The 25729-nt window shown below is 49.1% G+C and overlaps 1 long non-coding RNA gene across 1 annotated transcript; it reads right to left on the bottom strand.

Moving 5' to 3' along the window:
- Nucleotides 1–1422: 1422 nt before the first annotated feature.
- LOC135186454 (uncharacterized) lies at nt 1423–25729 on the bottom strand. Its single transcript, XR_010306872.1, has 2 exons — nt 25168–25729; nt 1423–2073 (listed from the first exon to the last, which is right to left on the bottom strand). It is a non-coding gene; the product is annotated as an uncharacterized LOC135186454 (long non-coding RNA).

Raw genomic sequence — 25729 nt, 5'->3', positions numbered from 1 at the left:
TGGTGGACAAGTTTGCTGTGAGCCAGCAATGTGCCCTCGTGGTCAAGAGCTCCAGCGGTATTCTGGGGTGTATTAAAAAGAGTGTAGCCAGCAGGTGGAGGGAAGTTCTCCTCCCACTCTGCTCAGTCCTGGTGAGGCCACACCCAGAGTGCTGGCTCCAGTTCTGGGCTCCCCAGTTCCAGTGAGACAGGGATCTACTGGAGGAAGTCCAGCCACTAAGGTGGTGAGAGCACTGGAGCACCTACCTTACAAGGAGAGGCTGAGAGCTCAAGGAGACTGAGGGAGAATCTAATTAATGCTCATCAATAACTAAAGGGTGAATGTGGGAGGATGGGCTTGGACTCCTTCCAATGGTGCCCAGTGACAGGACAAGGGGCAATGGACACAAACTGGAATACAGAAGGTTCCATGTAAACATCAGGAAACAAGGGGCTGAAAGTGACAGAGCACTGGACCAGGCTGCCCATCTCTGGAAGCATTCCAGACCCACCTGGCCATGATCCTGTGTGACTCCTGGGTAATGCTGCTCTAGCAGGGTGGGGTTGGACCTCTTCAGAGGTCTCACCCAACTTCTACCACTGTGTGAAATACTGTGTGTGTGTGGAGGGGCTGCTTGCCTCTGAAGGGAGTCAGTACCTACAGGGTCACCTACAGAAAGGTGCCAACGCAGGTGACCACAGGGGCATCCTCTGTAGGAATGGCTATAGCGCCACGAGGAGGGGGAATACACACAAAAATTAGTGCCTAGGAGGAGCCTTCTGGAAAAGGAGGTGCTGGCTGCAGGGGCCAGAGGAACTGGATGTGTAGGTGCTGAGAGGGCTCATGGTACAAAAGCTCCTATTCCTATAGGAGCTGAGCTGCGTGGGCAGAGGGGCTGGAGAAAGCTTTCTGTACAGCAAGATGGCATCTGCAGGGACTGTGAGGAGACCTTACAGAGACCAGGCTGGGGCAGGGTCCTAGAAAAGGCTACAGTGACTACAGGCAGCCCCTACAGAAGCAGGAGCAGGAGGGGAATCCCTATGGAAACATCTGTTTGTGCAGGACCTCAGGTCAGCTTCCTCCAGACAGACTGCATCACTGGCGACTGAGGCAAATGTAGAAAGCAGGGGCTGGAGGCAGCCTTTCAGACCTGGAAGTGGTGGCTGCAAGGGATGCCCATGGCAATGCAGGCTGGCAGAGCCAGAACCTGGGAGAAACACCTACAGAGCACTCTGCTGTGGAAGGAGGCAGTGTCCAGCAGGACTAGGGAGAACGCTCCAGAATAAAAGGTTACTGTAGCCCAGCAGCTGGGCAGCAGTCATGCACCAGGGGAGCTAGCGCACAGAAAGGGTTCATGGAAACCCCCATACAAACAAGGGCCTGGTGGAGGGCAGGCAGCAGCAAGTGAAGGTTTTGGCTTACAGCAGGACCTCTGCACTTACATTTAACCTCTGGTAAGCTTTTATTTGAAGGACAATCAGCAGCTCTCATACCCAGGAGGTTAAGCTACCTCCCTTCCCTGGCTTTTAATCAGTCTGCACCTAGCTGTTTCAGAGCTGGCCAGTGGAGGAGCTCTTCTGGTACATCCTGACTCATGCCAGCTGGAAAATCGACTTCATAACAACCCACCACAGCCACCAGGGTCGCCCTGTTGGACAGGAGACACCAGGCAGTGCACAGCTCCATCAACACCAGCTCAAACTCAGCTCACGTGTGGCAGTTTGACTGCACGTCCAAAGAACAGCAGTGGCCCAAGCAGAGGAGGTGTGGAAGTTCTGCAAGGCCAGAGATGAAGCTGCTGTTTCAGCAATGCCAAAAGGAAGCTTTCCACCAGTGGGCTGGTGCCACATGCCAGCACCACCTCCTTGGAGCAGCCACTCTGGCACAAGGTCCTGATGAGCTGCTGGAGCACTCAGTTGTCAGAAGGAGGTTCATCAGTAGGATCAAAGAAGGACACCAGACGCCTGAGCAGTCGAGTCAGAGGAGGGTGAGTTTCTCTGTATGTTATTACAGTTGTCACGTGAAATCCTAAGGTGTCTCTAGTGAACACTTCTGTCCGGGGTGCTTGCTTTGCTTGAGGGTCACTTTCATTCTCTAAGGAACAAAAAGGGCAAAGAGAGGGGTGAGGAGAGAGCAATAAAAGCCTTTTAACTACTCATCATGGCAAAACAGCGGCCAGAGGCATTAGGTCTTCTTTCTGTTTTTCCTTAAATTATGAGAAATAGACAGCAAAGATCTGGTGCTGTGAAGACAGAAGTGACTGACCAGAGCAAGTTCAGTTGCTGCACTTACTGGACTGCTGCTACTAGGACAGCAGCAGCAAGGAGTAGCTCCCAAGGTATCCAATTCGCTGCTAGCTCCGGGTTATTATGCTCGAGTAAGCAGAAGGCTGCTGCAGAAGAGCAAGATGAACAGAGCGAGCCAAGAGGACAGAATGAGGAGGGAAGAGAGGGAGGAAGAGGGAAGGGAGGAAGGGGAGAGGGGGAGAAGGAGAGGGAGGGTGGAGAGGGACAGAGACAGGAAAGAAATGAGAGACAGAGAGGGAAGAGACTATTTCAGCTGGAAGGGAGATAGGACAAGCACCTCGGCCCACTGCCTGAGCTAAACTTAAAGCATGTTATTGAGGGCACTGAGCAGCTCCAGGCTTGGCACAGCGATCGCCTCTCTAACAAGCCTGCTGCAGTGTCTGACAACCCTCTTGGTAAAGAAACATTTCCTTGCGTCAAGTCTAAACCTCTCCAAGTGTAGCTCTGAGCTTTGAGCGCTTCCCACAGTCCTAACAAAAGCACTAAGCTGGAAAAGGTCTAGGTCCTGTACCTGTCACCAGAGACAAAGCACAGCTCTTCCCAGCCACACAGGATTTATCATTCTTGATGGCAACATGTGAGGCTGCTGGGACCACACCAAGAGAGTAGAGCCCACACAGGGTGCTGTGCCAACTCATCTCTCCCACCTGCAGCCCTCACCCACAGCATGCCACAGCTCCAAGAACAGGTGGCAGGCAGGCTGCCAGGCCGGGCCAGTGCAGTCGGCATGGCTTATCAGTGATCTGGACAAGAGAACTGAGAGCACCCTCAGTAGGTTTGCAGATGGCACTGAGCTGGGAGCCAGTGTTCATTTGCTTGAGGATAGGACAGGTTGGATCACTGGGCCAAAGCAAACTCTATGAGATTGAAGAAGGCCAAGTCCCAGGTCCTGCGTTTGGGTCACAACGATGCCACGCAACACTCCAGGCTTGGGGCAGAGCGGCTGGACAGCTGCCAAGCAGAGAAAGCCCTGTGGGGTTAACCAGGGGCTGGCTGAAGATGAATCAGTGTGTCCAGGAGGCCAAGAAGGCCACCAGCATCCTGGCCTCTATCAGGAACAGCGTGGCCAGCAGGACCAGGAAAGGGATTGTTCCCCTGCACTCAGCACTGATGAGGCCACACCTTGAGCACTGGCTTCAGTGTTGGGGCCCTCTCTACAATAAAGGTGCTGGAGCAGGTCCAGAGGAGGACAAGGAAGCTGGTGACGAGTCTGGAGAAGGTCTGGTGAGGAGCCACGGAGGGAACTGGCGTTGTTGAGTCCAAAGAAAAGGAGGCTGTCTGCACCTCCCTGAAAAGAGGCAGAAGTCAGCTGGGTGCTGGGCTTTTCCCCAGATAGGATGAAAGGAAATGGCCTCAAATTGTGTCAGGAGAGGTTTAGCTTGGACTTTAGAAGGGAATTCTTGACTGAAAGGGTTTCCAACGCGTGGAACAGCCTTCTCAGGGAGGTGGCTGGATCCCCAGCCCCGGAGATGTTTAACAGACACACAGATGTGGTGCCGAGGTGCACGGTTAGCAACCAGCTGTGGCAGTTAGAGAACAGGTCCCAGATTCATGGATTGCACTGGGTTGGAAGCGACCCTCACAAGTCAACTTGTCCAGCCCCCTGCAGTGAGCAGGGACACGTCCTGTGATAGGGAACAATATGTTTTGTTCACTAAAATAAGGTAATAGAAGGTTTTAATAAGTTTTGAGTTTCAGAAGCCCAGGTCAGAGGTCTGCCCTGCCTGAGAGGATTTTCCCGCCTGCTCTGCCTGAGAGGTTTCCCGCCAAGCGATCACCAGGGGGTCGGAAGAAACCCCTCGGCAACAGCAACGCACATGCGCAGAGTGCTTGTTTACCTCAAGGGGACCTGTCAGCGGCGGCGGGCGGACTATAAAAAGAGGGGATCGGGACCAGCTGGGCGGCAAGTGGGCGGAGCGGGGACTCCCCCTTGTCGTCCAGTGCTGATTCTTGCCTCTTATCCTGCTTGCTCGTTGTAATTAAATAAATTCCGATTGGACTTTGAGATTTTTGTCCTCGAAATTTATCACAATTTGGTGCCGTGACTCAGATGCAGACGCAGGATAGAGGCTTTGGCTCTACCTGGGGGGCGCCCCGCCACCTGTTTATCAGCGGCCCGGATAGTCCAGCTTCTATCACCGCTGCACCGACGAACCCAAATTCAGAATAAGAGGCAAAGGAGGCCGGCAGACCCTATAAACTTTGTGCACAAAGGTCCGGACGAAGACGCAGGACGCGTGAGTAATCTGTGGGGGATACCGTTCGGTCTGGGTCAGGTTTCCTGGAGGCGCAGCGTGTGTGTGTGTGAATGAGAGGGGGGCCGGCAGCTCGGCACCAACCCAAGTGAGTGGGACCCTCAGTAGTGCGGTTCTCATTGCCCGCGAGGGCGTGAGCCACGAACCAGGGGAAGCGAGTGAACGCACACACGGATTGATTGAGGGCGCTCCAGAAGATGGGACACGGGAAGAGCAAGCCCATGGCTCCCATGAGACTTCCACCGGTACCCAAGGATAGTCCACTGGGATTTATGTTAGACAATTGGGAATCTTATCCTACCACAGGGGATAAGGACAAAGCTAAAATGATTCATTTCTGTGTAGTAGTGTGGGGAGGAAAGGAGGTTTCTAGGAAAGTTTTTTGGCCAATGTTTGGAGCATTAGAGGATTGGGTGAGGCAGAAGTTAACCCTTTGGGTGAATAGTAAACGTCCCTTCAGTAAGGAGGAAAGTGATTATGCCAGTGTGTGGATTACTAGACCTGGCATAGACACATTCCTATTCCCCCTAAAAGAGAAACGGAAAGAGAAAAATAGGAAAGAGGAGGTTCTCCTTGTTCCCCCTCCATATGTACCCCCTGAGGAACAACCACCCCCCAATGCACCACCACCCCCGGAAGAAGATCACCATGAGCCCGTAGATGATATACAGGGACCCATAACTCGGGGACGGGCCCGAGGACATAATTTATACCCTCTCCGGGAGATGCCCATGGGAGGTCCAGGTCCTGCCCCAGTTATAGGGTTTGTATCAGTTCCCTTGAGCACAGGAGATGTACGGGACTTCAAGAAAGAGATGGGAAGCCTTTTAGAGGATCCTTTGGGGGTGGCAGAAAGATTAGACCAGTTCCTGGGACCTAGTATTTATACCTGGGGGGAGTTGCAATCTATATTAAGCATCCTGTTTACTGCTGAAGAGAGAGGTATGATTAGACGAGCAGGGATGCGAATATGGGACGCCCAACATGCCCAGGGACCCTTAGCCGATACCAAGTGGCCCTTGCAGGATCCCAACTGGAACCACCAGCAACAAGACCATCGAACCAATATGCAGGATTTAAGGGTAATAATAATACAGGGAATAAGAGAGGCAGCACCTCGGGGGCAAAATATTAATAAGGCATTTAATGAGAGACAAAAGAAAGATGAGACCCCCACTGATTGGTTAGAATGCCTGAGGAAAAATCTACAGATGTACTCAGGCCTAGATCCCGAAAGTCAGTTAGGACAGGCCTTATTAAAAACACAGTTTGTGGCCAAGTCATGGGAGGACATCCGGAGAAAGTTAGAGAAGATAGACAATTGGCAGGACAGAGATCTGGATGAGTTGTTAAGGGAGGCACAGAAGGTATATGTCCGAAGGGATGAAGAGAATCATCGGAGACAAGTCAGAATGATGATGGCAGTAGTCAGGGAGGCAGGTAGATCTGAAAACCCTCCTAAGGCAGGACCGATGAGCCAGAGAAATGGGGGAGGAGTTCCTCGAGTGGACAGGAGAGAAGCAAATGTGTGTTTTTACTGTGGAGTTAAAGGACATTTTCGAAGGAATTGTAGGAAAAGATTGAGGGATGAGAAAACTTTTCAGGAAGATTAGAGGGGTCAGGGGCTCTATTTGCTGGGGGCACAGAAACATCCAGAGCCCTTGATAAAGTTAAAGATAGGTCCCCAGCAGCAGGAAGTTGAATTTTTGGTAGATACCGGTGCGGAGCGATCTACCGTTCAGGAATTGCCAGGAGGATGTGAATTGTCTAGAGAAACTGCCCAAGTGGTGGGAGCTAAAGGGGAGCCATTTAAGGTTCCAATAATTGAAAATGTGTTAGTAGAGGCAGAATCTAAAATTGGGGTAGGTAATTTTTTATTAGTTCCAGAGGCAGATTTTAATTTACTAGGAAGAGACTTGATTACTGAGTTAGGTGTTAATGTAGAAGTAATTGATAAGGAGATAAGGATAAAACTCTGCCCCTTGAGAATAGAAGATGAGGCAAGGATTAATCCAGAAGTTTGGTACACCCCAGACAGTGTAGGGAAACTTAACATAATACCTTTTTTGGTCACCCTCCGAGACCCTGAGGTGCCAATAAGAATTAAACAATATCCTATCTCCTCCGAGGGAAAGGAAGGGTTGAGGCCAGAGATAGATTATTAAGTAAGGGACTTTTGGAACCATGTATGTCCCCTTTTAACACCCCCATTCTGCCTGTGAAAAAGGCAGACGGGTCGTACCGGCTGGTACATGACCTGAGAGAAATAAATAAGAGGACAGTGGCTCGATTCCCTGTAGTAGCAAACCCTCACACTCTGTTGAGTAGATTAGGCCCTGAGAAACTATATTATAGTGTAATTGATCTTAAAGATGCATTTTGGACGTGTCCCCTAGATGAGAGAAGTAGGGATTATTTTGCATTCGAGTGGGAGGACCCAGTCACACATAGGAGACAGCAGTTAAGGTGGACTGTACTTCCCCAGGGGTTTACTGAGTCTCCAAATTTATTTGGACAAGCCTTAGAACAAATCTTACAGGAATATCAGACAGGAGAGGGAGTAGTCCTCCTTCAATATGTGAATGACCTCCTTATTGCTGGGGAAACAGAGGATGGGGTACGAACTGAAAGCATTAGGTTATTGAATTTCTTAAGTGAAAAGGGATTAAAGGTGTCGAAGGCAAAGTTGCAATTTGTAGAGGAAGAAGTAAGATATTTAGGGCATTACCTTCGAAAGGGGGAAAAGAAAATCGACCCAGAAAGGGTAAAAGGGATCCTTTCCATGCCCCCTCCTAGAAGTAAGAGACAGGTTAGGCAATTATTAGGCCTTGTCGGATATTGCCGGCAATGGATAGAGAACTGTAGTGCTAAGGTGAAATTTTTATATGAGAAACTAAGTCAGGATGGGTTAATGAAGTGGGACGAAGAAAATGATGAGCAGTTGAAAAGGCTACAACAGGACCTTGTTAATGCCCCAGTCTTAAGTCTGCCAGACTTAAAAAGACCCTTTTATTTGTTTATAAATACAGAAAATGGCACAGCTTATGGGGTATTGACACAGGAATGGGCTGGGAAGAAGAAACCTGTAGGATACCTATCCAAATTATTATATCCTGTAAGTAGAGGATGGCCTACCTGTTTGCAAGCTGTAGTGGCCTGTGCTTTATTAATAGAGGAGGCTAATAAAATAACCCTTAATGGGGAACTGAGGGTATTATCTCCCCATAACATTTGGGGAATACTACAGCAGAAAGCAGATAAATGGATTACAGATGCTGGGCTTTTAAAATATGAAGGGATTTTACTGGATTCTCCAAAACTAACTTTAGAAGTAACTGGTTTACAAAATTTGGCTCAATTTTTATATGGGGAACCAGACGAGGATAAATTAACCCATGAGTGTTTATCAGTCATAGAAGAGCAGACTAAAATAAGGCCTGATCTGGACGAAGAGGAGCTAGAAGACGGAGAGAGATTGTTTGTGGATGGTTCGTCCAGGGTAATAGATGGAAAAAGGGTTTCTGGATATGCCATAGTTAGGGGAGAGAAATTGGAAGGTGTAGAGTCAGGGCCTCTGAGTAAATCTTGGTCGGCGCAAGCATGTGAACTTTATGCTGTGTTGAGGGCACTGCAGTTGCTGCAAAACAAGTCAGGCACTATTTTTACTGATTCGAAGTACGCTTATGGAGTTGTCCATACTTTCGGGAAGATATGGGAAGAAAGGGGATTGATAAACTCACAGGGAAAAGGGTTAGTTCATCAGGAATTAATCAGGGAATTGCTAAAGGCTCTGAGAGGACCCAGAAGAATTGCTGTGGTACATTTAAAGGGACACCAGAGGGGAATGGATTATAAGAGCAGAGGTAACAATGTAGCAGATCAGGAAGCAAAGAGGGCTGCACTGTTAGTGGTACACTCTGCCTCTGGGCAGGGGCAGGATTTAGGAGCAGAGGCCTGCCTCCCTGGAGAAAAACCTTGCCAGCCACTCAGTTTCACCACACAAGAAAAAGAAAAGATGCAGAAAATGGGGCTACGAGAAGACTCTCAAGGGAAGTGGAGACTCCCAGAGGATCATGGAACTGTTCTGCCCAAATCAGTAGCTTTAGAAATAATGAGAAGAATGCACAGCAGAACGCATTGGGGAGCACAGGCACTAACAGACCAATTTGCTACAAATCACATGTGCACTGGGGTAGATGACTTAGCAAAGCAGGTGGTACGGGGATGTGCTACTTGCTTGAGAGTAAATAAAGTAAATTTGAGGAAACCTCTGAAAGGGGGGAGGCCAGCAGCCCAAAGGCCATTTGCAAAGATTCAGTTGGATTTTGCTGAGTTACCTAAGGTGGGGAGATACAAATATTTATTAGTAATAGTGGACCATTTGACCCATTATGTAGAGGCCTTCCCTACAGCAAGGACTACGGCACAGGTGGTAATTAAGACCCTTTTAGAGCAAATAATTCCCCGGTATGGAGTCATAGAAACCATTGACTCAGACAAGGGCCCCCATTTTGTGTCTAAAATTATTACAGAGACTATGGCAGCAATGGGGATACAGTGGGACCACCACACCCCCTGGCACCCCCAGAGTTCTGGGCGAGTAGAAAGAATGAATGGGGAAATTAAGAAACAACTAACAAAACTCATGATTGAGACCAAATTATCCTGGGTAAAGTGTCTACCTTTGGCCTTATTAAACATTAGGACACAGCCCAGAACTGATATGGGAATATCCCCATTTGAAATGCTGTATGGAATGCCCTACGAGATGGGGGAGCCCCGAGATCACCCAATCTTAAGAGATCAGAACATGAATCTGTATATAGCAAATCTAATGAAGTACAGGGAAAGCTTATGGAGGAAAGGGGTGCTAGCACAAAGACCTCCACTGGATTTAAAGCTACACCGGGTGCACCCAGGAGACTGGGTGATGATAAAAACGTGGAAGGAGACAACTCTAAACCCGCAGTGGGAGGGCCCTTATCTTGTGTTACTACAGAAACAGCAGTCCGAACAGCTGAAAAAGGATGGACTCATGCCAGCAGAATTAAAGGACCAGTGGACGGGCCAGCACCTGAGTGGCAAATAATTGGAGACCCAGGGGACTTAAAGTTAAAATTACAAATAAGAAGAGACGCTGTAAATGAATAAGAAGGGTTGATTTGTAACTCAGATTGTTATTCCTTTCTGTATACCATCTTTGTAAAATTTGTAGAGACAAGTGGTGGGACACTGCAGAGGGGGGATCCCACTTAGGGGAGTTTGAATCCCAGAGGAAAATAAGGGGAAGCATGAGGGACTAATCTGATTGGCAAAATTGAACTAAAATATAGTAGGCATTGTTGGTTGCACCTGTCAGACCTGTTTGACAAAAATCCCAAGGCAGCATACGTCCCATTAAACATTAGGATTAAGAAGTTGTCCCAGAGGGCTCCAGAAGAATATCCCTGCTGCCGAGAAGATGGTATCCCTCGTGGCTCGAAGCAACCGAGTCGACGAGCGAGGCAGAGGGATAAAAGACTGTGGAGAGAAGAACCCTCAAATAGGGACATTGGAGAAATGTTTATGGGACCATATCAGAAAAGAAGATTTTAGCAGGGGGAACAGAGTGCAACCAGGGGATAGGAAAAACTCTGGGGCTTTCCCCATCCCTTGTGCCAATGGTTACCACTTGACTCTACAAATTATTGTTTTGTATTCCTTGTTGTTTGTAAAGGGGACAAAAGCAGATGAACATCTGCCTCACCAGCCATTTAAATGGACTTTAACACGACTGGAAGATCAAAGGGTTATACAAGCTACAATTACCCCTGGTGCCCCTAGCCTCACTTGTTACTTATGTGACATTGTGCCTACCAAGCCCTGCTTAAACTTGTATGGTTTTTGCTTTTGTCCTAGCTCAAACCCAGGGAAAGGATATTGTAATTATCCTGGACATTATTATTGTGCTTACTGGGGTTGTGAAACCATTGCCTCAGACTGGAGAGTCAGCAATCCAGATAAATATTTGAAGGTGGGATGGGGTCCCTATGGCTGTAAACCCCCAAGATGTCAGGGAGGCGGCATTGCAGACGCAGGAAATTGTATGTGGCTTTATATCAATGTTACTAAACCAGAAGACCAAGCATGGCTAATAGGGAAGACCTGGGGAGCTAGGTTGTGGGAAGCGGGGACAGATAGAGGTGCACATTTCCTTATCAAAAAGGAGCCAGTCTATCAGGAATCAGAACTGGTAGGACCCAACCCTGCACTGGAGGAAAATCGAAGGACCACAAACAGCAGCATGTCAGGGGATTTAAGTGAGACACAGGTAGATGTCCCTAGGGAAATCTCAGAATATGGGACTTTGTGGAAGATAATGCAAGCTAGCTATGGGGTTTTTAATAAGACCAACCCTGACCTGGCCATAGAGTGTTGGCTGTGTTACAACCTCCGACCCCCTTTCTATGAAGCTGTTGGGGTAATGGATAAGGCAAAAGGAATAAATGGGGCTAACCCAAAAGAATGTCTCTGGAAGAGGAATAGGGAAAGTACCCAAGGTATAACCCTCCCCCAGATAACAGGACAAGGGCGATGTGTGGGTACTGTCCCCCTCAATAAAAAGCACTTATGCAACATTACAGTACAAAATCCAAAGCAGAGACATGGGACGGAATGGTTGCTTCCAGCTTCTAACACTCGATGGGTCTGTCAGAGTATAGGAATCACTCCTTGTTTATCCTTAAGAATTTTTTATTATACTCATGATTATTGTATCCAAGTAGCTATTGTACCAAAGATCAGTTACCATCCGAAGGATTATGTCCTCAAACAGCACACGACCCCAGAGCACCACCTCCAGAGGAGAGAACCTTTTACTGCCTTGACAATAGCAACTCTCTTAACGGTAGGAGGGGTGGGAGCTGGAACTGGGATAGCCTCTTTAGTAAATCAACAAAAGGAATTTAAGATATTAAGACTCTCTGTGGATGAAGATTTAAGTAAAATAGAACATCAGATTGAGGGGTTGGTAAAATCAGTAAGGTCATTGTCAGAGGTAACACTGCAAAATCGTAGGGGTTTAGATTTGCTATTCCTAAAGGAGGGGGGTCTTTGTGTGGCATTGAAAGAGGAATGTTGCTCTTATGCAGACCACACAGGGATGGTAATCGATTCTATGAATGAGTTAAAAAAGGAGATAGAGCAGAGAAAAAGGGAAAATGAGGCACATCAGAGTTGGTACGAGAATTGGTTTAGCTACTCTCCTTGGTTGACTACTTTACTTTCAACTATTGCAGGGCCAGTGATTCTGTTGATGTTGGGACTTACTTTTGGGCCATGTGTATTCAACAAGTTGATTACTGTGGTAAAAAGTCGTTTAGAAGCTGCACATCTCATGTTTATAAGGGCCAAATATGAACAGTTGTCTGTAGATGAAACATTAGATACACTAGAATTAGCTAAAGAAGAGTTACAAAGATTTAGTGAACAAAAATGAAGAAGAAGAGAAATGGGGGATTGTGATAGGGAACAATATGTTTTGTTCACTAAAATAAGGTGATAGGAGGTTTTTAATAAGTTTTGAGTTTCAGAAGCCCAGGTCAGAGGTCTGCTCTGCCTGAGAGGATTTTCCCGCCTGCCCTGCCTGAGAGGTTTCCCGCCAAGCGATCACCAGGGGGTCGGAAGAAACCCCTCGGCAACAGCAACGCACATGCGCAGAGTGCTTGTTTACCTCGAAGGGGACCTGTCAGCGGCGGCGGGCGGACTATAAAAGGGGGGATCGGGAGCGGCTGGGCGCGGCAAGTGGGCGGAGCGGGGACTGCCCTTTGTTGTCCAGCGCTGATTCTTGCCTCTTGTCCTGCTTGCTCGTTGTAATTAAATAAATTCTAATTGGACTTTGAGATTTTTGTCCTCGAAATTTATCACTGCCACTGCCGCTACCCTTCCTGTCCTGTCCAGGCGGCACCCTGCAGTGCTGCCCGTGAAGCCACTACCACTGCCGCTCCTGTCCTGTCCAGGCGGCACCCTGCAGTGCTGCCCGTGAAGCCGCTGCCACTGCCGCTCCTGTCCTGTCCAGGCGGCACCCTGCAGTGCTGCCCGTGAAGCCACTGCCACTGCCGCTGCCCTTCCTGTCCTGTCCAGGCGGCACCCTGCAGTGCTGCCCGTGAAGCCACTGCCGCTGCCGCTGCCCTTCCTGTCCTGTCCAGGCGGCACCCTGCAGTGCTGCCCGTGAAGGCGCTGCCGCACGCAGGCGCGCAGTGAGCGCCGCCGCCGCCGCCCGAGCTGCGGCAGGAGCCGAGCAGGGAGCGCGGGCGGCGCCGGGAGGCCATGCGGGCGCCGCGGTGGAAGGCGCGAGCGGCGCTGCTGTACTCGCTGGGCGGCTGGACGACGCTGGGCGCCCTGATGTACTACAGCTCCAAGCACGGCGACGCTAGCGGCGGCTCCGGCAGGGCTGAGCTGGCCGCGGGGCCGGGCACCCCGCCCGCGGTCGGGTCGGCAGGGCGCAGCTGTGGAGGCCATGGATGACGCGATAGAGGCAGGCCCGAGGGCGGGCGGGGAGAGCGGCGCCCGGGGCCCGAGGCTTGGAGTGCTGTGGCCAGCCGGGGGGAGCTCAGCACATGAGAGGTGAACGTGCTGAACGGGGCCTTAGGAGGGCAGCAAAGATAAGCCGAGGGCTGCAGCACCTCTGCTGTGGAGGCAGGCTGAAAGAGCTGGAGCTGCTCGGCCTGGAGAAGAAAAGGCTTTGGAGAGACCTTGCAGTTGGGTTTCAGTATCTGAAGGGGACCTACAGGAAGGCTGGGGAAGGGCTGCTTAGAAGGGCTTGTAGTGGTGGGACGAGGGGCAACTAGAGTGGGGGGATTTAGGTTGGACGTGAGGAAGAAGTTCTTTACAGTGAGGGTGGTGAAATACAGGCTCAGGCTGCCCGGGGAGGCCCTGTCCCTGGAGACATTCAAGACCAGACTCGATGTGGCCCTGAGCATCCTGATCTAGTTGGACTGTGATAAATTTCGAGGACAAAAATCTCAAAGTCCAATTAGAATTTATTTAATTACAACGAGCAAGCAGGACAAGAGGCAAGAATCAGCGCTGGACAACAAAGGGGAGTCCCCGCTCCGCCCACTTGCCGCGCCCAGCCGGTCCCGATCCCCCCCTTTTATAGTCCGCCCGCCGCCGCTGACAGGTCCCCTTCGAGGTAAACAAGCACTCTGCGCATGTGCGTTGCTGTTGCCGAGGGGTTTCTTCCGACCCCCTGGTGATCGCTTGGCGGGAAACCTCTCAGGCAGGGCAGGCGGGAAAATCCTCTCAGGCAGAGCAGACCTCTGACCTGGGCTTCTGAAACTCAAAACTTATTAAAAACCTCCTATCACCTTATTTTAGTGAACAAAACATATTGTTCCCTATCACAATCCCCCATTTCTCTTCTTCTTCATTTTTGTTCACTAAATCTTTGTAACTCTTCTTTAGCTAATTCTAGTGTATCTAATGTTTCATCTACAGACAACTGTTCATATTTGGCCCTTATAAACATGAGATGTGCAGCTTCTAAACGACTTTTTACCACAGTAATCAACTTGTTGAATACACATGGCCCAAAAGTAAGTCCCAACATCAACAGAATCACTGGCCCTGCAATAGTTGAAAGTAAAGTAGTCAACCAAGGAGAGTAGCTAAACCAATTCTCGTACCAGCTCTGATGTGCCTCATTTTCCCTTTTTCTCTGCTCTATCTCCTTTTTTAACTCATTCATAGAATCGATTACCATCCCTGTGTGGTCTGCATAAGAGCAACATTCCTCTTTCAATGCCACACAAAGACCCCCCTCCTTTAGGAATAGCAAATCTAAACCCCTACGATTTTGCAGTGTTACCTCTGACAATGACCTTACTGATTTTACCAACCCCTCAATCTGATGTTCTATTTTACTTAAATCTTCATCCACAGAGAGTCTTAATATCTTAAATTCCTTTTGTTGATTTACTAAAGAGGCTATCCCAGTTCCAGCTCCCACCCCTCCTACCGTTAAGAGAGTTGCTATTGTCAAGGCAGTAAAAGGTTCTCTCCTCTGGAGGTGGTGCTCTGGGGTCGTGTGCTGTTTGAGGACATAATCCTTCGGATGGTAACTGATCTTTGGTACAATAGCTACTTGGATACAATAATCATGAGTATAATAAAAAATTCTTAAGGATAAACAAGGAGTGATTCCTATACTCTGACAGACCCATCGAGTGTTAGAAGCTGGAAGCAACCATTCCGTCCCATGTCTCTGCTTTGGATTTTGTACTGTAATGTTGCATAAGTGCTTTTTATTGAGGGGGACAGTACCCACACATCGCCCTTGTCCTGTTATCTGGGGGAGGGTTATACCTTGGGTACTTTCCCTATTCCTCTTCCAGAGACATTCTTTTGGGTTAGCCCCATTTATTCCTTTTGCCTTATCCATTACCCCAACAGCTTCATAGAAAGGGGGTCGGAGGTTGTAACACAGCCAACACTCTATGGCCAGGTCAGGGTTGGTCTTATTAAAAACCCCATAGCTAGCTTGCATTATCTTCCACAAAGTCCCATATTCTGAGATTTCCCTAGGGACATCTACCTGTGTCTCACTTAAATCCCCTGACATGCTGCTGTTTGTGGTCCTTCGATTTTCCTCCAGTGCAGGGTTGGGTCCTACCAGTTCTGATTCCTGATAGACTGGCTCCTTTTTGATAAGGAAATGTGCACCTCTATCTGTCCCCGCTTCCCACAACCTAGCTCCCCAGGTCTTCCCTATTAGCCATGCTTGGTCTTCTGGTTTAGTAACATTGATATAAAGCCACATACAATTTCCTGCGTCTGCAATGCCGCCTCCCTGACATCTTGGGGGTTTACAGCCATAGGGACCCCATCCCACCTTCAAATATTTATCTGGATTGCTGACTCTCCAGTCTGAGGCAATGGTTTCACAACCCCAGTAAGCACAATAATAATGTCCAGGATAATTACAATATCCTTTCCCTGGGTTTGAGCTAGGACAAAAGCAAAAACCATACAAGTTTAAGCAGGGCTTGGTAGGCACAATGTCACATAAGTAACAAGTGAGGCTAGGGGCACCAGGGGTAATTGTAGCTTGTATAACCCTTTGATCTTCCAGTCGTGTTAAAGTCCATTTAAATGGCTGGTGAGGCAGATGTTCATCTGCTTTTGTCCCCTTTACAAACAACAAGGAATACAAAACAATAATTTGTAGAGTCAAGTGGTAACCATTGGCACAAGGGATGGGGAAAGCCCCAGAGTTTTTCCTATCCCCTGGTTGCACTCTGTTCCCCCTGCTAAAATCTTCTTTTCTGATATGGTCCCATAAACATTTCTCCAATGTCCCTATTTGAGGGTTCTTCTCTCCACAGTCTTTTATCCCTCTGCCTCGCTCGTCGACTCGGTTGCTTCGAGCCACGAGGGATACCATCTTCTCGGCAGCAGGGATATTCTTCTGGAGCCCTCTGGGACAACTTCTTAATCCTAATGTTTAATGGGACGTATGCTGCCTTGGGATTTTTGTCAAACAGGTCTGACAGGTGCAACCAACAATGCCTACTATATTTTAGTTCAATTTTGCCAATCAGATTAGTCCCTCATGCTTCCCCTTATTTTCCTCTGGGATTCAAACTCCCCTAAGTGGGATCCCCCGTCTGCAGTGTCCCACCACTTGTCTCTACAAATTTTACAAAGATGGTATACAGAAAGGAATAACAATCTGAGTTACAAATCAACCCTTCTTATTCATTTACAGCGTCTCTTCTTATTTGTAATTTTAACTTTAAGTCCCCTGGGTCTCCAATTATTTGCCACTCAGGTGCTGGCCCGTCCACTGGTCCTTTAATTCTGCTGGCATGAGTCCATCCTTTTTCAGCTGTTCGGACTGCTGTTTCTGTAGTGAGTAACACAAGATAAGGGCCCTCCCACTGCGGGTTTAGAGTTGTCTCCTTCCACGTTTTTATCATCACCCAGTCTCCTGGGTGCACCCGGTGTAGCTTTAAATCCAGTGGAGGTCTTTGTGCTAGCACCCCTTTCCTCCATAAGCTTTCCCTGTGCTTCATTAGATTTGCTATATACAGATTCATGTTCTGATCTCTTAAGATTGGGTGATCTCGGGGCTCCCCCATCTCGTAGGGCATTCCATACAGCATTTCAAATGGGGATATTCCCATATCAGTTCTGGGCTGTGTCCTAATGTTTAATAAGGCCAAAGGTAGACACTTTACCCAGGATAATTTGGTCTCAATCATGAGTTTTGTTAGTTGTTTCTTAATTTCCCCATTCATTCTTTCTACTCGCCCAGAACTCTGGGGGTGCCAGGGGGTGTGGTGGTCCCACTGTATCCCCATTGCTGCCATAGTCTCTGTAATAATTTTAGACACAAAATGGGGGCCCTTGTCTGAGTCAATGGTTTCTATGACTCCATACCGGGGAATTATTTGCTCTAAAAGGGTCTTAATTACCACCTGTGCCGTAGTCCTTGCTGTAGGGAAGGCCTCTACATAATGGGTCAAATGGTCCACTATTACTAATAAATATTTGTATCTCCCCACCTTAGGTAACTCAGCAAAATCCAACTGAATCTTTGCAAATGGCCTTTGGGCTGCTGGCCTCCCCCCTTTCAGAGGTTTCCTCAAATTTACTTTATTTACTCTCAAGCAAGTAGCACATCCCCGTACCACCTGCTTTGCTAAGTCATCTACCCCAGTGCACATGTGATTTGTAGCAAATTGGTCTGTTAGTGCCTGTGCTCCCCAATGCGTTCTGCTGTGCATTCTTCTCATCATTTCTAAAGCTACTGATTTGGGCAGAACAGTTCCATGATCCTCTGGGAGTCTCCACTTCCCTTGAGAGTCTTCTCGTAGCCCCATTTTCTGCATCTTTTCTTTTTCTTGTGTGGTGAAACTGAGTGGCTGGCAAGGTTTTTCTCCAGGGAGGCAGGCCTCTGCTCCTAAATCCTGCCCCTGCCCAGAGGCAGAGTGTACCACTAACAGTGCAGCCCTCTTTGCTTCCTGATCTGCTACATTGTTACCTCTGCTCTTATAATCCATTCCCCTCTGGTGTCCCTTTAAATGTACCACAGCAATTCTTCTGGGTCCTCTCAGAGCCTTTAGCAATTCCCTGATTAATTCCTGATGAACTAACCCTTTTCCCTGTGAGTTTATCAATCCCCTTTCTTCCCATATCTTCCCGAAAGTATGGACAACTCCATAAGCGTACTTCGAATCAGTAAAAATAGTGCCTGACTTGTTTTGCAGCAACTGCAGTGCCCTCAACACAGCATAAAGTTCACATGCTTGCGCCGACCAAGATTTACTCAGAGGCCCTGACTCTACACCTTCCAATTTCTCTCCCCTAACTATGGCATATCCAGAAACCCTTTTTCCATCTATTACCCTGGACGAACCATCCACAAACAATCTCTCTCCGTCTTCTAGCTCCTCTTCGTCCAGATCAGGCCTTATTTTAGTCTGCTCTTCTATGACTGATAAACACTCATGGGTTAATTTATCCTCGTCTGGTTCCCCATATAAAAATTGAGCCAAATTTTGTAAACCAGTTACTTCTAAAGTTAGTTTTGGAGAATCCAGTAAAATCCCTTCATATTTTAAAAGCCCAGCATCTGTAATCCATTTATCTGCTTTCTGCTGTAGTATTCCCCAAATGTTATGGGGAGATAATACCCTCAGTTCCCCATTAAGGGTTATTTTATTAGCCTCCTCTATTAATAAAGCACAGGCCACTACAGCTTGCAAACAGGTAGGCCATCCTCTACTTACAGGATATAATAATTTGGATAGGTATCCTACAGGTTTCTTCTTCCCAGCCCATTCCTGTGTCAATACCCCATAAGCTGTGCCATTTTCTGTATTTATAAACAAATAAAAGGGTCTTTTTAAGTCTGGCAGACTTAAGACTGGGGCATTAACAAGGTCCTGTTGTAGCCTTTTCAACTGCTCATCATTTTCTTCGTCCCACTTCATTAACCCATCCTGACTTAGTTTCTCATATAAAAATTTCACCTTAGCACTACAGTTCTCTATCCATTGCCGGCAATATCCGACAAGGCCTAATAATTGCCTAACCTGTCTCTTACTTCTAGGAGGGGGCATGGAAAGGATCCCTTTTACCCTTTCTGGGTCGATTTTCTTTTCCCCCTTTCGAAGGTAATGCCCTAAATATCTTACTTCTTCCTCTACAAATTGCAACTTTGCCTTCGACACCTTTAATCCCTTTTCACTTAAGAAATTCAATAACCTAATGCTTTCAGTTCGTACCCCATCCTCTGTTTCCCCAGCAATAAGGAGGTCATTCACATATTGAAGGAGGACTACTCCCTCTCCTGTCTGATATTCCTGTAAGATTTGTTCTAAGGCTTGTCCAAATAAATTTGGAGACTCAGTAAACCCCTGGGGAAGTACAGTCCACCTTAACTGCTGTCTCCTATGTGTGACTGGGTCCTCCCACTCGAATGCAAAATAATCCCTACTTCTCTCATCTAGGGGACACGTCCAAAATGCATCTTTGAGATCAATTACACTATAATATTGTTTCTCAGGGCCTAATCTACTCAACAGAGTGTGAGGGTTTGCTACTACAGGGAATCGAGCCACTGTCCTCTTATTTATTTCTCTCAGGTCATGTACCAGCCGGTACGACCCGTCTGCCTTTTTCACAGGCAGAATGGGGGTGTTAAAAGGGGACATACATGGTTCCAAAAGTCCCTTACTTAATAATCTATCTCTGGCCTCAACCCTTCCTTTCCCTCGGAGGAGATAGGATATTGTTTAATTCTTATTGGCACCTCAGGGTCTCGGAGGGTGACCAAAAAAGGTATTATGTTAAGTTTCCCTACACTGTCTGGGGTGTACCAAACTTCTGGATTAATGCTTGCCTCATCTTCTATTCTCAAGGGGCAGAGTTTTATCCTTATCTCCTTATCAATTACTTCTACATTAACACCTAACTCAGTAATCAAGTCTCTTCCTAGTAAATTAAAATCTGCCTCTGGAACTAATAAAAAATTACCTACCCCAATTTTAGATTCTGCCTCTACTAACACATTTTCAATTATTGGAACCTTAAATGGCTCCCCTTTAGCTCCCACCACTTGGGCAGTTTCTCTAGACAATTCACATCCTCCTGGCAATTCCTGAACGGTAGATCGCTCCGCACCGGTATCTACCAAAAATTCAACTTCCTGCTGCTGAGGACCTATCTTTAACTTTATCAAGGGCTCTGGATGTTTCTGTGCCCCCAGCAAATAGAGCCCCTGACCCCTCTAATCTTCCTGAAAAGTTTTCTCATCCCTCAATCTTTTCCTACAATTCCTTCGAAAATGTCCTTTAACTCCACAGTAAAAACACACATTTGCTTCTCTCCTGTCCACTCGAGGAACTCCTCCCCCATTTCTCTGGCTCATCGGTCCTGCCTTAGGAGGGTTTTCAGATCTACCTGCCTCCCTGACTACTGCCATCATCATTCTGACTTGTCTCCGATGATTCTCTTCATCCCTTCGGACATATACCTTCTGTGCCTCCCTTAACAACTCATCCAGATCTCTGTCCTGCCAATTGTCTATCTTCTCTAACTTTCTCCGGATGTCCTCCCATGACTTGGCCACAAACTGTGTTTTTAATAAGGCCTGTCCTAACTGACTTTCGGGATCTAGGCCTGAGTACATCTGTAGATTTTTCCTCAGGCATTCTAACCAATCAGTGGGGGTCTCATCTTTCTTTTGTCTCTCATTAAATGCCTTATTAATATTTTGCCCCCGAGGTGCTGCCTCTCTTATTCCCTGTATTATTATTACCCTTAAATCCTGCATATTGGTTCGATGGTCTTGTTGCTGGTGGTTCCAGTTGGGATCCTGCAAGGGCCACTTGGTATCGGCTAAGGGTCCCTGGGCATGTTGGGCGTCCCATATTCGCATCCCTGCTCGTCTAATCATACCTCTCTCTTCAGCAGTAAACAGGATGCTTAATATAGATTGCAACTCCCCCCAGGTATAAATACTAGGTCCCAGGAACTGGTCTAATCTTTCTGCCACCCCCAAAGGATCCTCTAAAAGGCTTCCCATCTCTTTCTTGAAGTCCCGTACATCTCCTGTGCTCAAGGGAACTGATACAAACCCTATAACTGGGGCAGGACCTGGACCTCCCATGGGCATCTCCCGGAGAGGGTATAAATTATGTCCTCAGGCCCGTCCCCGAGTTATGGGTCCCTGTATGTCATCTACGGGCTCATGGTGATCTTCTTCCGGGGGTGGTGGTGCATTGGGGGGTGGTTGTTCCTCAGGGGGTACATATGGAGGGGGAACAAGGAGAACCTCCTCTTCCCTATTCTTCTCTTTCCGTTTTTCTTTTAGAGGGAATAGGAATGTGTCTATGCCAGGTCTAGTAATCCACACACTGGCATAATCACTTTCCTCCTTACTGAAGGGACGTTTACTATTCACCCAAAGGGTCAACTTCTGCCTCACCCAATCCTCTAATGCTCCAAACATTGGCCAAAAAACTTTCCTAGAAACCTCCTTTCCTCCCCACACTACTACACAGAAATGAATCATTTTAGCTTTGTCCTTATCCCCTGTGGTAGGATAAGATTCCCAATTATCTAACATAAATCCCAGTGGACTATCCTTGGGTACCGGTGGAAGTCTCATGGGAGCCATGGGCTTGCTCTTCCCGTGTCCCATCTTCTGGAGCGCCCTCAATCAATCCGTGTGTGCGTTCACTCGCTTCCCCTGGTTCGTGGCTCACGCCCTCGCGGGCAATGAGAACCGCACTACTGAGGGTCCCACTCACTTGGGTTGGTGCCGAGCTGCCGGCCCCCCTCATTCACACACACACACGCTGCGCCTCCAGGAAACCTGACCCAGACCGAACGGTATCCCCCACAGATTACTCACGCGTCCTGCGCCTTCGTCCGGACCTTTGTGCACAAAGTTTACAGGGTCTGCCGGCCTCCTTTGCCTCTTATTCTGAATTTGGGTTTGTCAGTGCAGCGGTGATAGAAGCTGGACTATCCGGGCCGCCGATAAACAGGTGGCAGGGCGCCCCCCGAAGTAGATCCAAAGCCTCTATCCTGCGTCTGCATCTGAGTCACGGCACCAAATTGTGATAAATTTCGAGGACAAAAATCTCAAAGTCCAATTAGAATTTATTTAATTACAACGAGCAAGCAGGATAAGAGGCAAGAATCAGCACTGGACGACAAGGGGGAGTCCCCGCTCCGCCCACTTGCCGCCCAGCTGGTCCCGGTCCCCCCTTTTATAGTCCGCCCGCCGCCGCTGACAGGTCCCCTTGAGGTAAACAAGCACTCTGCGCATGTGCGTTGCTGTTGCCGAGGGGTTTCTTCCGACCCCCTGGTGATCGCTTGGTGGGAAACCTCTCAGGCAGGGCAGGCGGGAAAATCCTCTCAGGCAGGGCAGACCTCTGACCTGGGCTTCTGAAACGCAAAACTTATTAAAAACCTTCTATTACCTTATTTTAGTGAACAAAACATATTGTTCCCTATCACAGCACCTTCACGGGCAGCACTGCAGGGTGCCGCCTGGACAGGACTGGAAGGGCAGCGGCAGTGGCAGCGGCTTCACGGGCAGCACTGCAGGGTGCCAACTGGACAGGACAGGAGCGGCAGCCCGGGCCGCATGAGGAAGAATGTGGCGGTTCTCCTCCGCCATTGCTCTGCCCTGGGGAGGCCAGAGCTGTAGTATTGTATCTCGCTGTGGGCTCAGCGGCAGAGACAGAGCTACTGCAGAGAAAGCACAGGCTCTGTCCCCTGCCCCCCTCTCCCTCTGGCAACACTCTCCATGGTTTAATGTCCATTCTGCACTCTGCCGTCAGCGGCTCCTCAGAGTTACTTTAGTAACATCCTACCTGTGCTCTGCTGCCATGCTTCAGAAATGAAGGCAGTGTCACAGAGCCGCTTCTCTTGGGAAGGATCTGTAAGGTCATCGTGCCCAAACAATGTCTAACTACCAAGGCTGGTGCTAAACCCTGTCCCTTAGCACATCTCTGTGTCTTTTACAGAGCTCCAGCCATGGGAACTTCACCACCTCCCTGCTGGTGCCTGATGGCTCTTGCAGCAAAGCAGTTTTTCCTAACCTATTAACCTCTAACCCAATCTTCCCCTGGTGCATCCTGATGCCATTTCCTCTCATCCTATCCCTGGTTACTACAGAGAAAAAAGCAGCACCCACTTGGCTGAAACCTCCCTTCAGGGAGTTGTAGAGAGTGAGGTCTCCCCTCAGCCTCTTCTCCAGGCTAAACAGCCCCAGTTCCCTCAGCCACGCCTCACCAGACCTGTTCTCCAGACCCTTCCCCAGCTTTGTTACCCTTCTTGGGCACGCTGCAGCACCTCAGTGCCCTTCTTGTCCTGAGGTGCACCCTGACCAGCGCTGAGTACAGGGGACAAGCCCTTTCCTGGTCCTGCTGGCCACGCTATTCCTGATACAGGCCAGGATGTTGGTGGCCTTCCTGGCCAACAGCAGGATAGGCCAAGTCCCTGGCACAGACACCTGAAGAGAGGATATCACTGAACAGCAGTGCTCCTACCCAGGCTAATTTCTCACTAATCCAGGCCCTGGTTTCCAACAGACACCATTTTTAAAACATTCAACATTAAAAATTAGGCTTAAAGATTGTTAAAATCTACGTGGGGCAAAACACTTCTTAGCCCTCCTCAGAAGGTATGCAAAAAGTAAACAATACACACAGAAAAAGGAGTACAAACAAATTAATATCCAGAAGGGCCAAGTAAAAAACTCCCCCTGGATATGTATTTCATTGAATACTTAAGAGCCTCAGCCTGGAAAGAGAGAGAGAAGGAAATGTGTGGAAGTTGCCCCCCTGTGTGTCAGCATGATCCACGTCATGCCTGTGGTGCTCTTGATCTCCCCCACGTCACGATGCGCTCCACACCACCAGCTTTGTCAGGTGGTCCATGGATGCTGGAGACTGACATCACCTGCCAGGATGGGAGCTCCAGGTGCCTGCACCAGAGCCAACAAACAGTCAGCCCAGCACACTGGTAAGCCTGGCAACTGTGAGTGCTGTGTGCTAACTGCCTACTAAGGCAACCTCCTCTTTTTGTTCAAGCGAGGCTGATCCAAGGGCTGCAGCAACTCTGCTTTGAGCATAGGCTGAGGAGGGGATGGAGGTGTTCAGCCTGGGGAAGAGAAGCCTCCCAGTGGAACTTAGAGCTTCCTCCCAATATCAGAAGGGATCCTGCAGAAGGCCACAGAGGGACTTTCATAAGGGCATCTACAGGACAAGGGGGAGTGGTCTTAAGCTGAGGGACAGTAGGTTTAGACTGGATCTTAGGAAGAAGTTCTTTGGTATGAGGGTGGAGAGACTCTGGAATCATTTGCCCAGAGTGCTTGGGAATGCCTCCTCCCTGCAGGTGTTCAAGGCCAGGTTGGGTCAGAGCCTGAGCAACCAAATCTAGTGGAGAAGCAGGCCCTGCCCATGGCCAGGAGGTTGGAGTAGATGACCTCTAGAGCCCCTTCCAACCCAGGCCCTTCTGATTCTATGATCCTCCTGCAGAGTGCAGCTGTCTAGTGGAAAAGTGCCACTTTCTGGCAGCAGCACTGATGCTGTCCTCTAGTGCAAGCTGAACTGCTGCAGGGGTGGCTGATGCCCTGGGCAGTGCTGCTGCCATCCAGCGAGACCTGGGCAGGCTGCAGAGCTGGGCCAAGTTCAGCAAGGACAAGAGCAGAGTCCTGCACCAGGGCAGGAAGCACAGCAGGCACCAGTCCCAACCAGGGCATGTCCTGCTGGACAGCAGCACCATGGAGAAAGACCTTACAGCCCCAGTGGACAGTCAGCTACCCCCGAGACAGCAATGTGCCCTTGTGGCCAAGAGGGCAAATGGCATCACAGAGGCACAGAACATTAGTGGTTGGAATGAGCCTCAAAAGCTCTCCCAGTCCAATCCCTCTGCCACGGCAGGGTCAGCCCAGGTCTCAGCTGGTAATTCCATCTCAGACCCTCTGGCACACAGCAGCACCTCGCTGCCCTGCACCACACAGCACTGCAAGACTTGCACAGACTCACAGAGCACATCCCACTGGAAGAGACCTCGAAGATCTCCCAGCCCAGCTCTGACCCAGCACTGAGGGGCCAGCACTCAGCCATGTCTCCAAGCACCAGCTCCACACACTGCTTAAACACCTCCAGGGATGGTGACTGCACCACTGCCCTCCAGGGCTTGAGGACCATTTCAGTGGAGGAATATTTCCTAACACAGCCTGAGCCTCCCCTGCTGAGCTTGGAACTATTTCCTCTGCTCCTGTCGCTTGACACCAAGGCCAAGAGGCTGCCCCCTCCTCGCTCCAACCTCCCTTCAGAGAGTGGGAGAGAGCAAGAAGGTCTCCCCTCAGCCTCCTCTGCCCCAGGCTGAACAAGCCCAGCTCCCTCAGCTGCTCCTCGTAGGCCATGAGCTCCAGGCCCCTCACCAGCCTCTTTGCCCTTCTTGTCTGCTCATGCTCCAGCACCTCAATGTCCCTCCTGTAGCAAGGGGCCCAGGACTGAGCACACCACTTGTGGCCGTGAGCTGAACACACAGCCACTGCTGCACAGACAAACAGGGGAATGGACATTGCACACCTGAGGAGCTGCTCCACTGCTTACCTGTCCCCATCTGTAGAGGCTGTTGTGGGCCTGAGAAGGGCTCACTTCAGACAAGAGGAATTGATCCTGTGAAGACAAAACGTTAGTGAAATGGTTCTGCAGAATGGGAGCTGCCAGCTCCCTCCAGACCTGCCCAGGTGCACCAGTGGGGATGCTCCTCTGCCCTTGCAAGCTGCTCATTGAACTTGCACAGGTGTCAAGCCTGGGAACAGCCATGCTGCACAGACAGCTGCCAGCTGCAGGCTGAGCAAGAGGAGGAGCTGCTTTGTGTCCTCACTTGAGCATTAGAGAGTAAAGCAACAGAGGGTCAACCGTTTAGCACAGCCTGACTGTGCTCCCTACCTTTGGCCAAGTCACTTCTTTTCCCACTCTTTGGAGAACAAAAAGACACAGAAGGAGGGGGTTTGGCTGCTTTGCTCTTGTTGGGGTTTTTCCCATCCTCAGGTTTCAAAAGCAAGTGATCAGCTTATGAAAAGAGCTCTTGAGAGCTCTGCAAATCATCACTGCCAGAAGCATCCTTCCAGCAAAGCCCAGGGGCAGCTCTTCCTTCAGGGGCAGAGAG

This window comes from Pogoniulus pusillus, chromosome 25 (assembly GCF_015220805.1).
Source record: "Pogoniulus pusillus isolate bPogPus1 chromosome 25, bPogPus1.pri, whole genome shotgun sequence".
In the NCBI taxonomy this organism is placed as follows: Eukaryota; Metazoa; Chordata; class Aves; order Piciformes; family Lybiidae; genus Pogoniulus; species Pogoniulus pusillus.
Note: the sequence above shows the minus strand (reverse complement) of the source record. Positions and strands in the feature narration are given on the sequence as shown.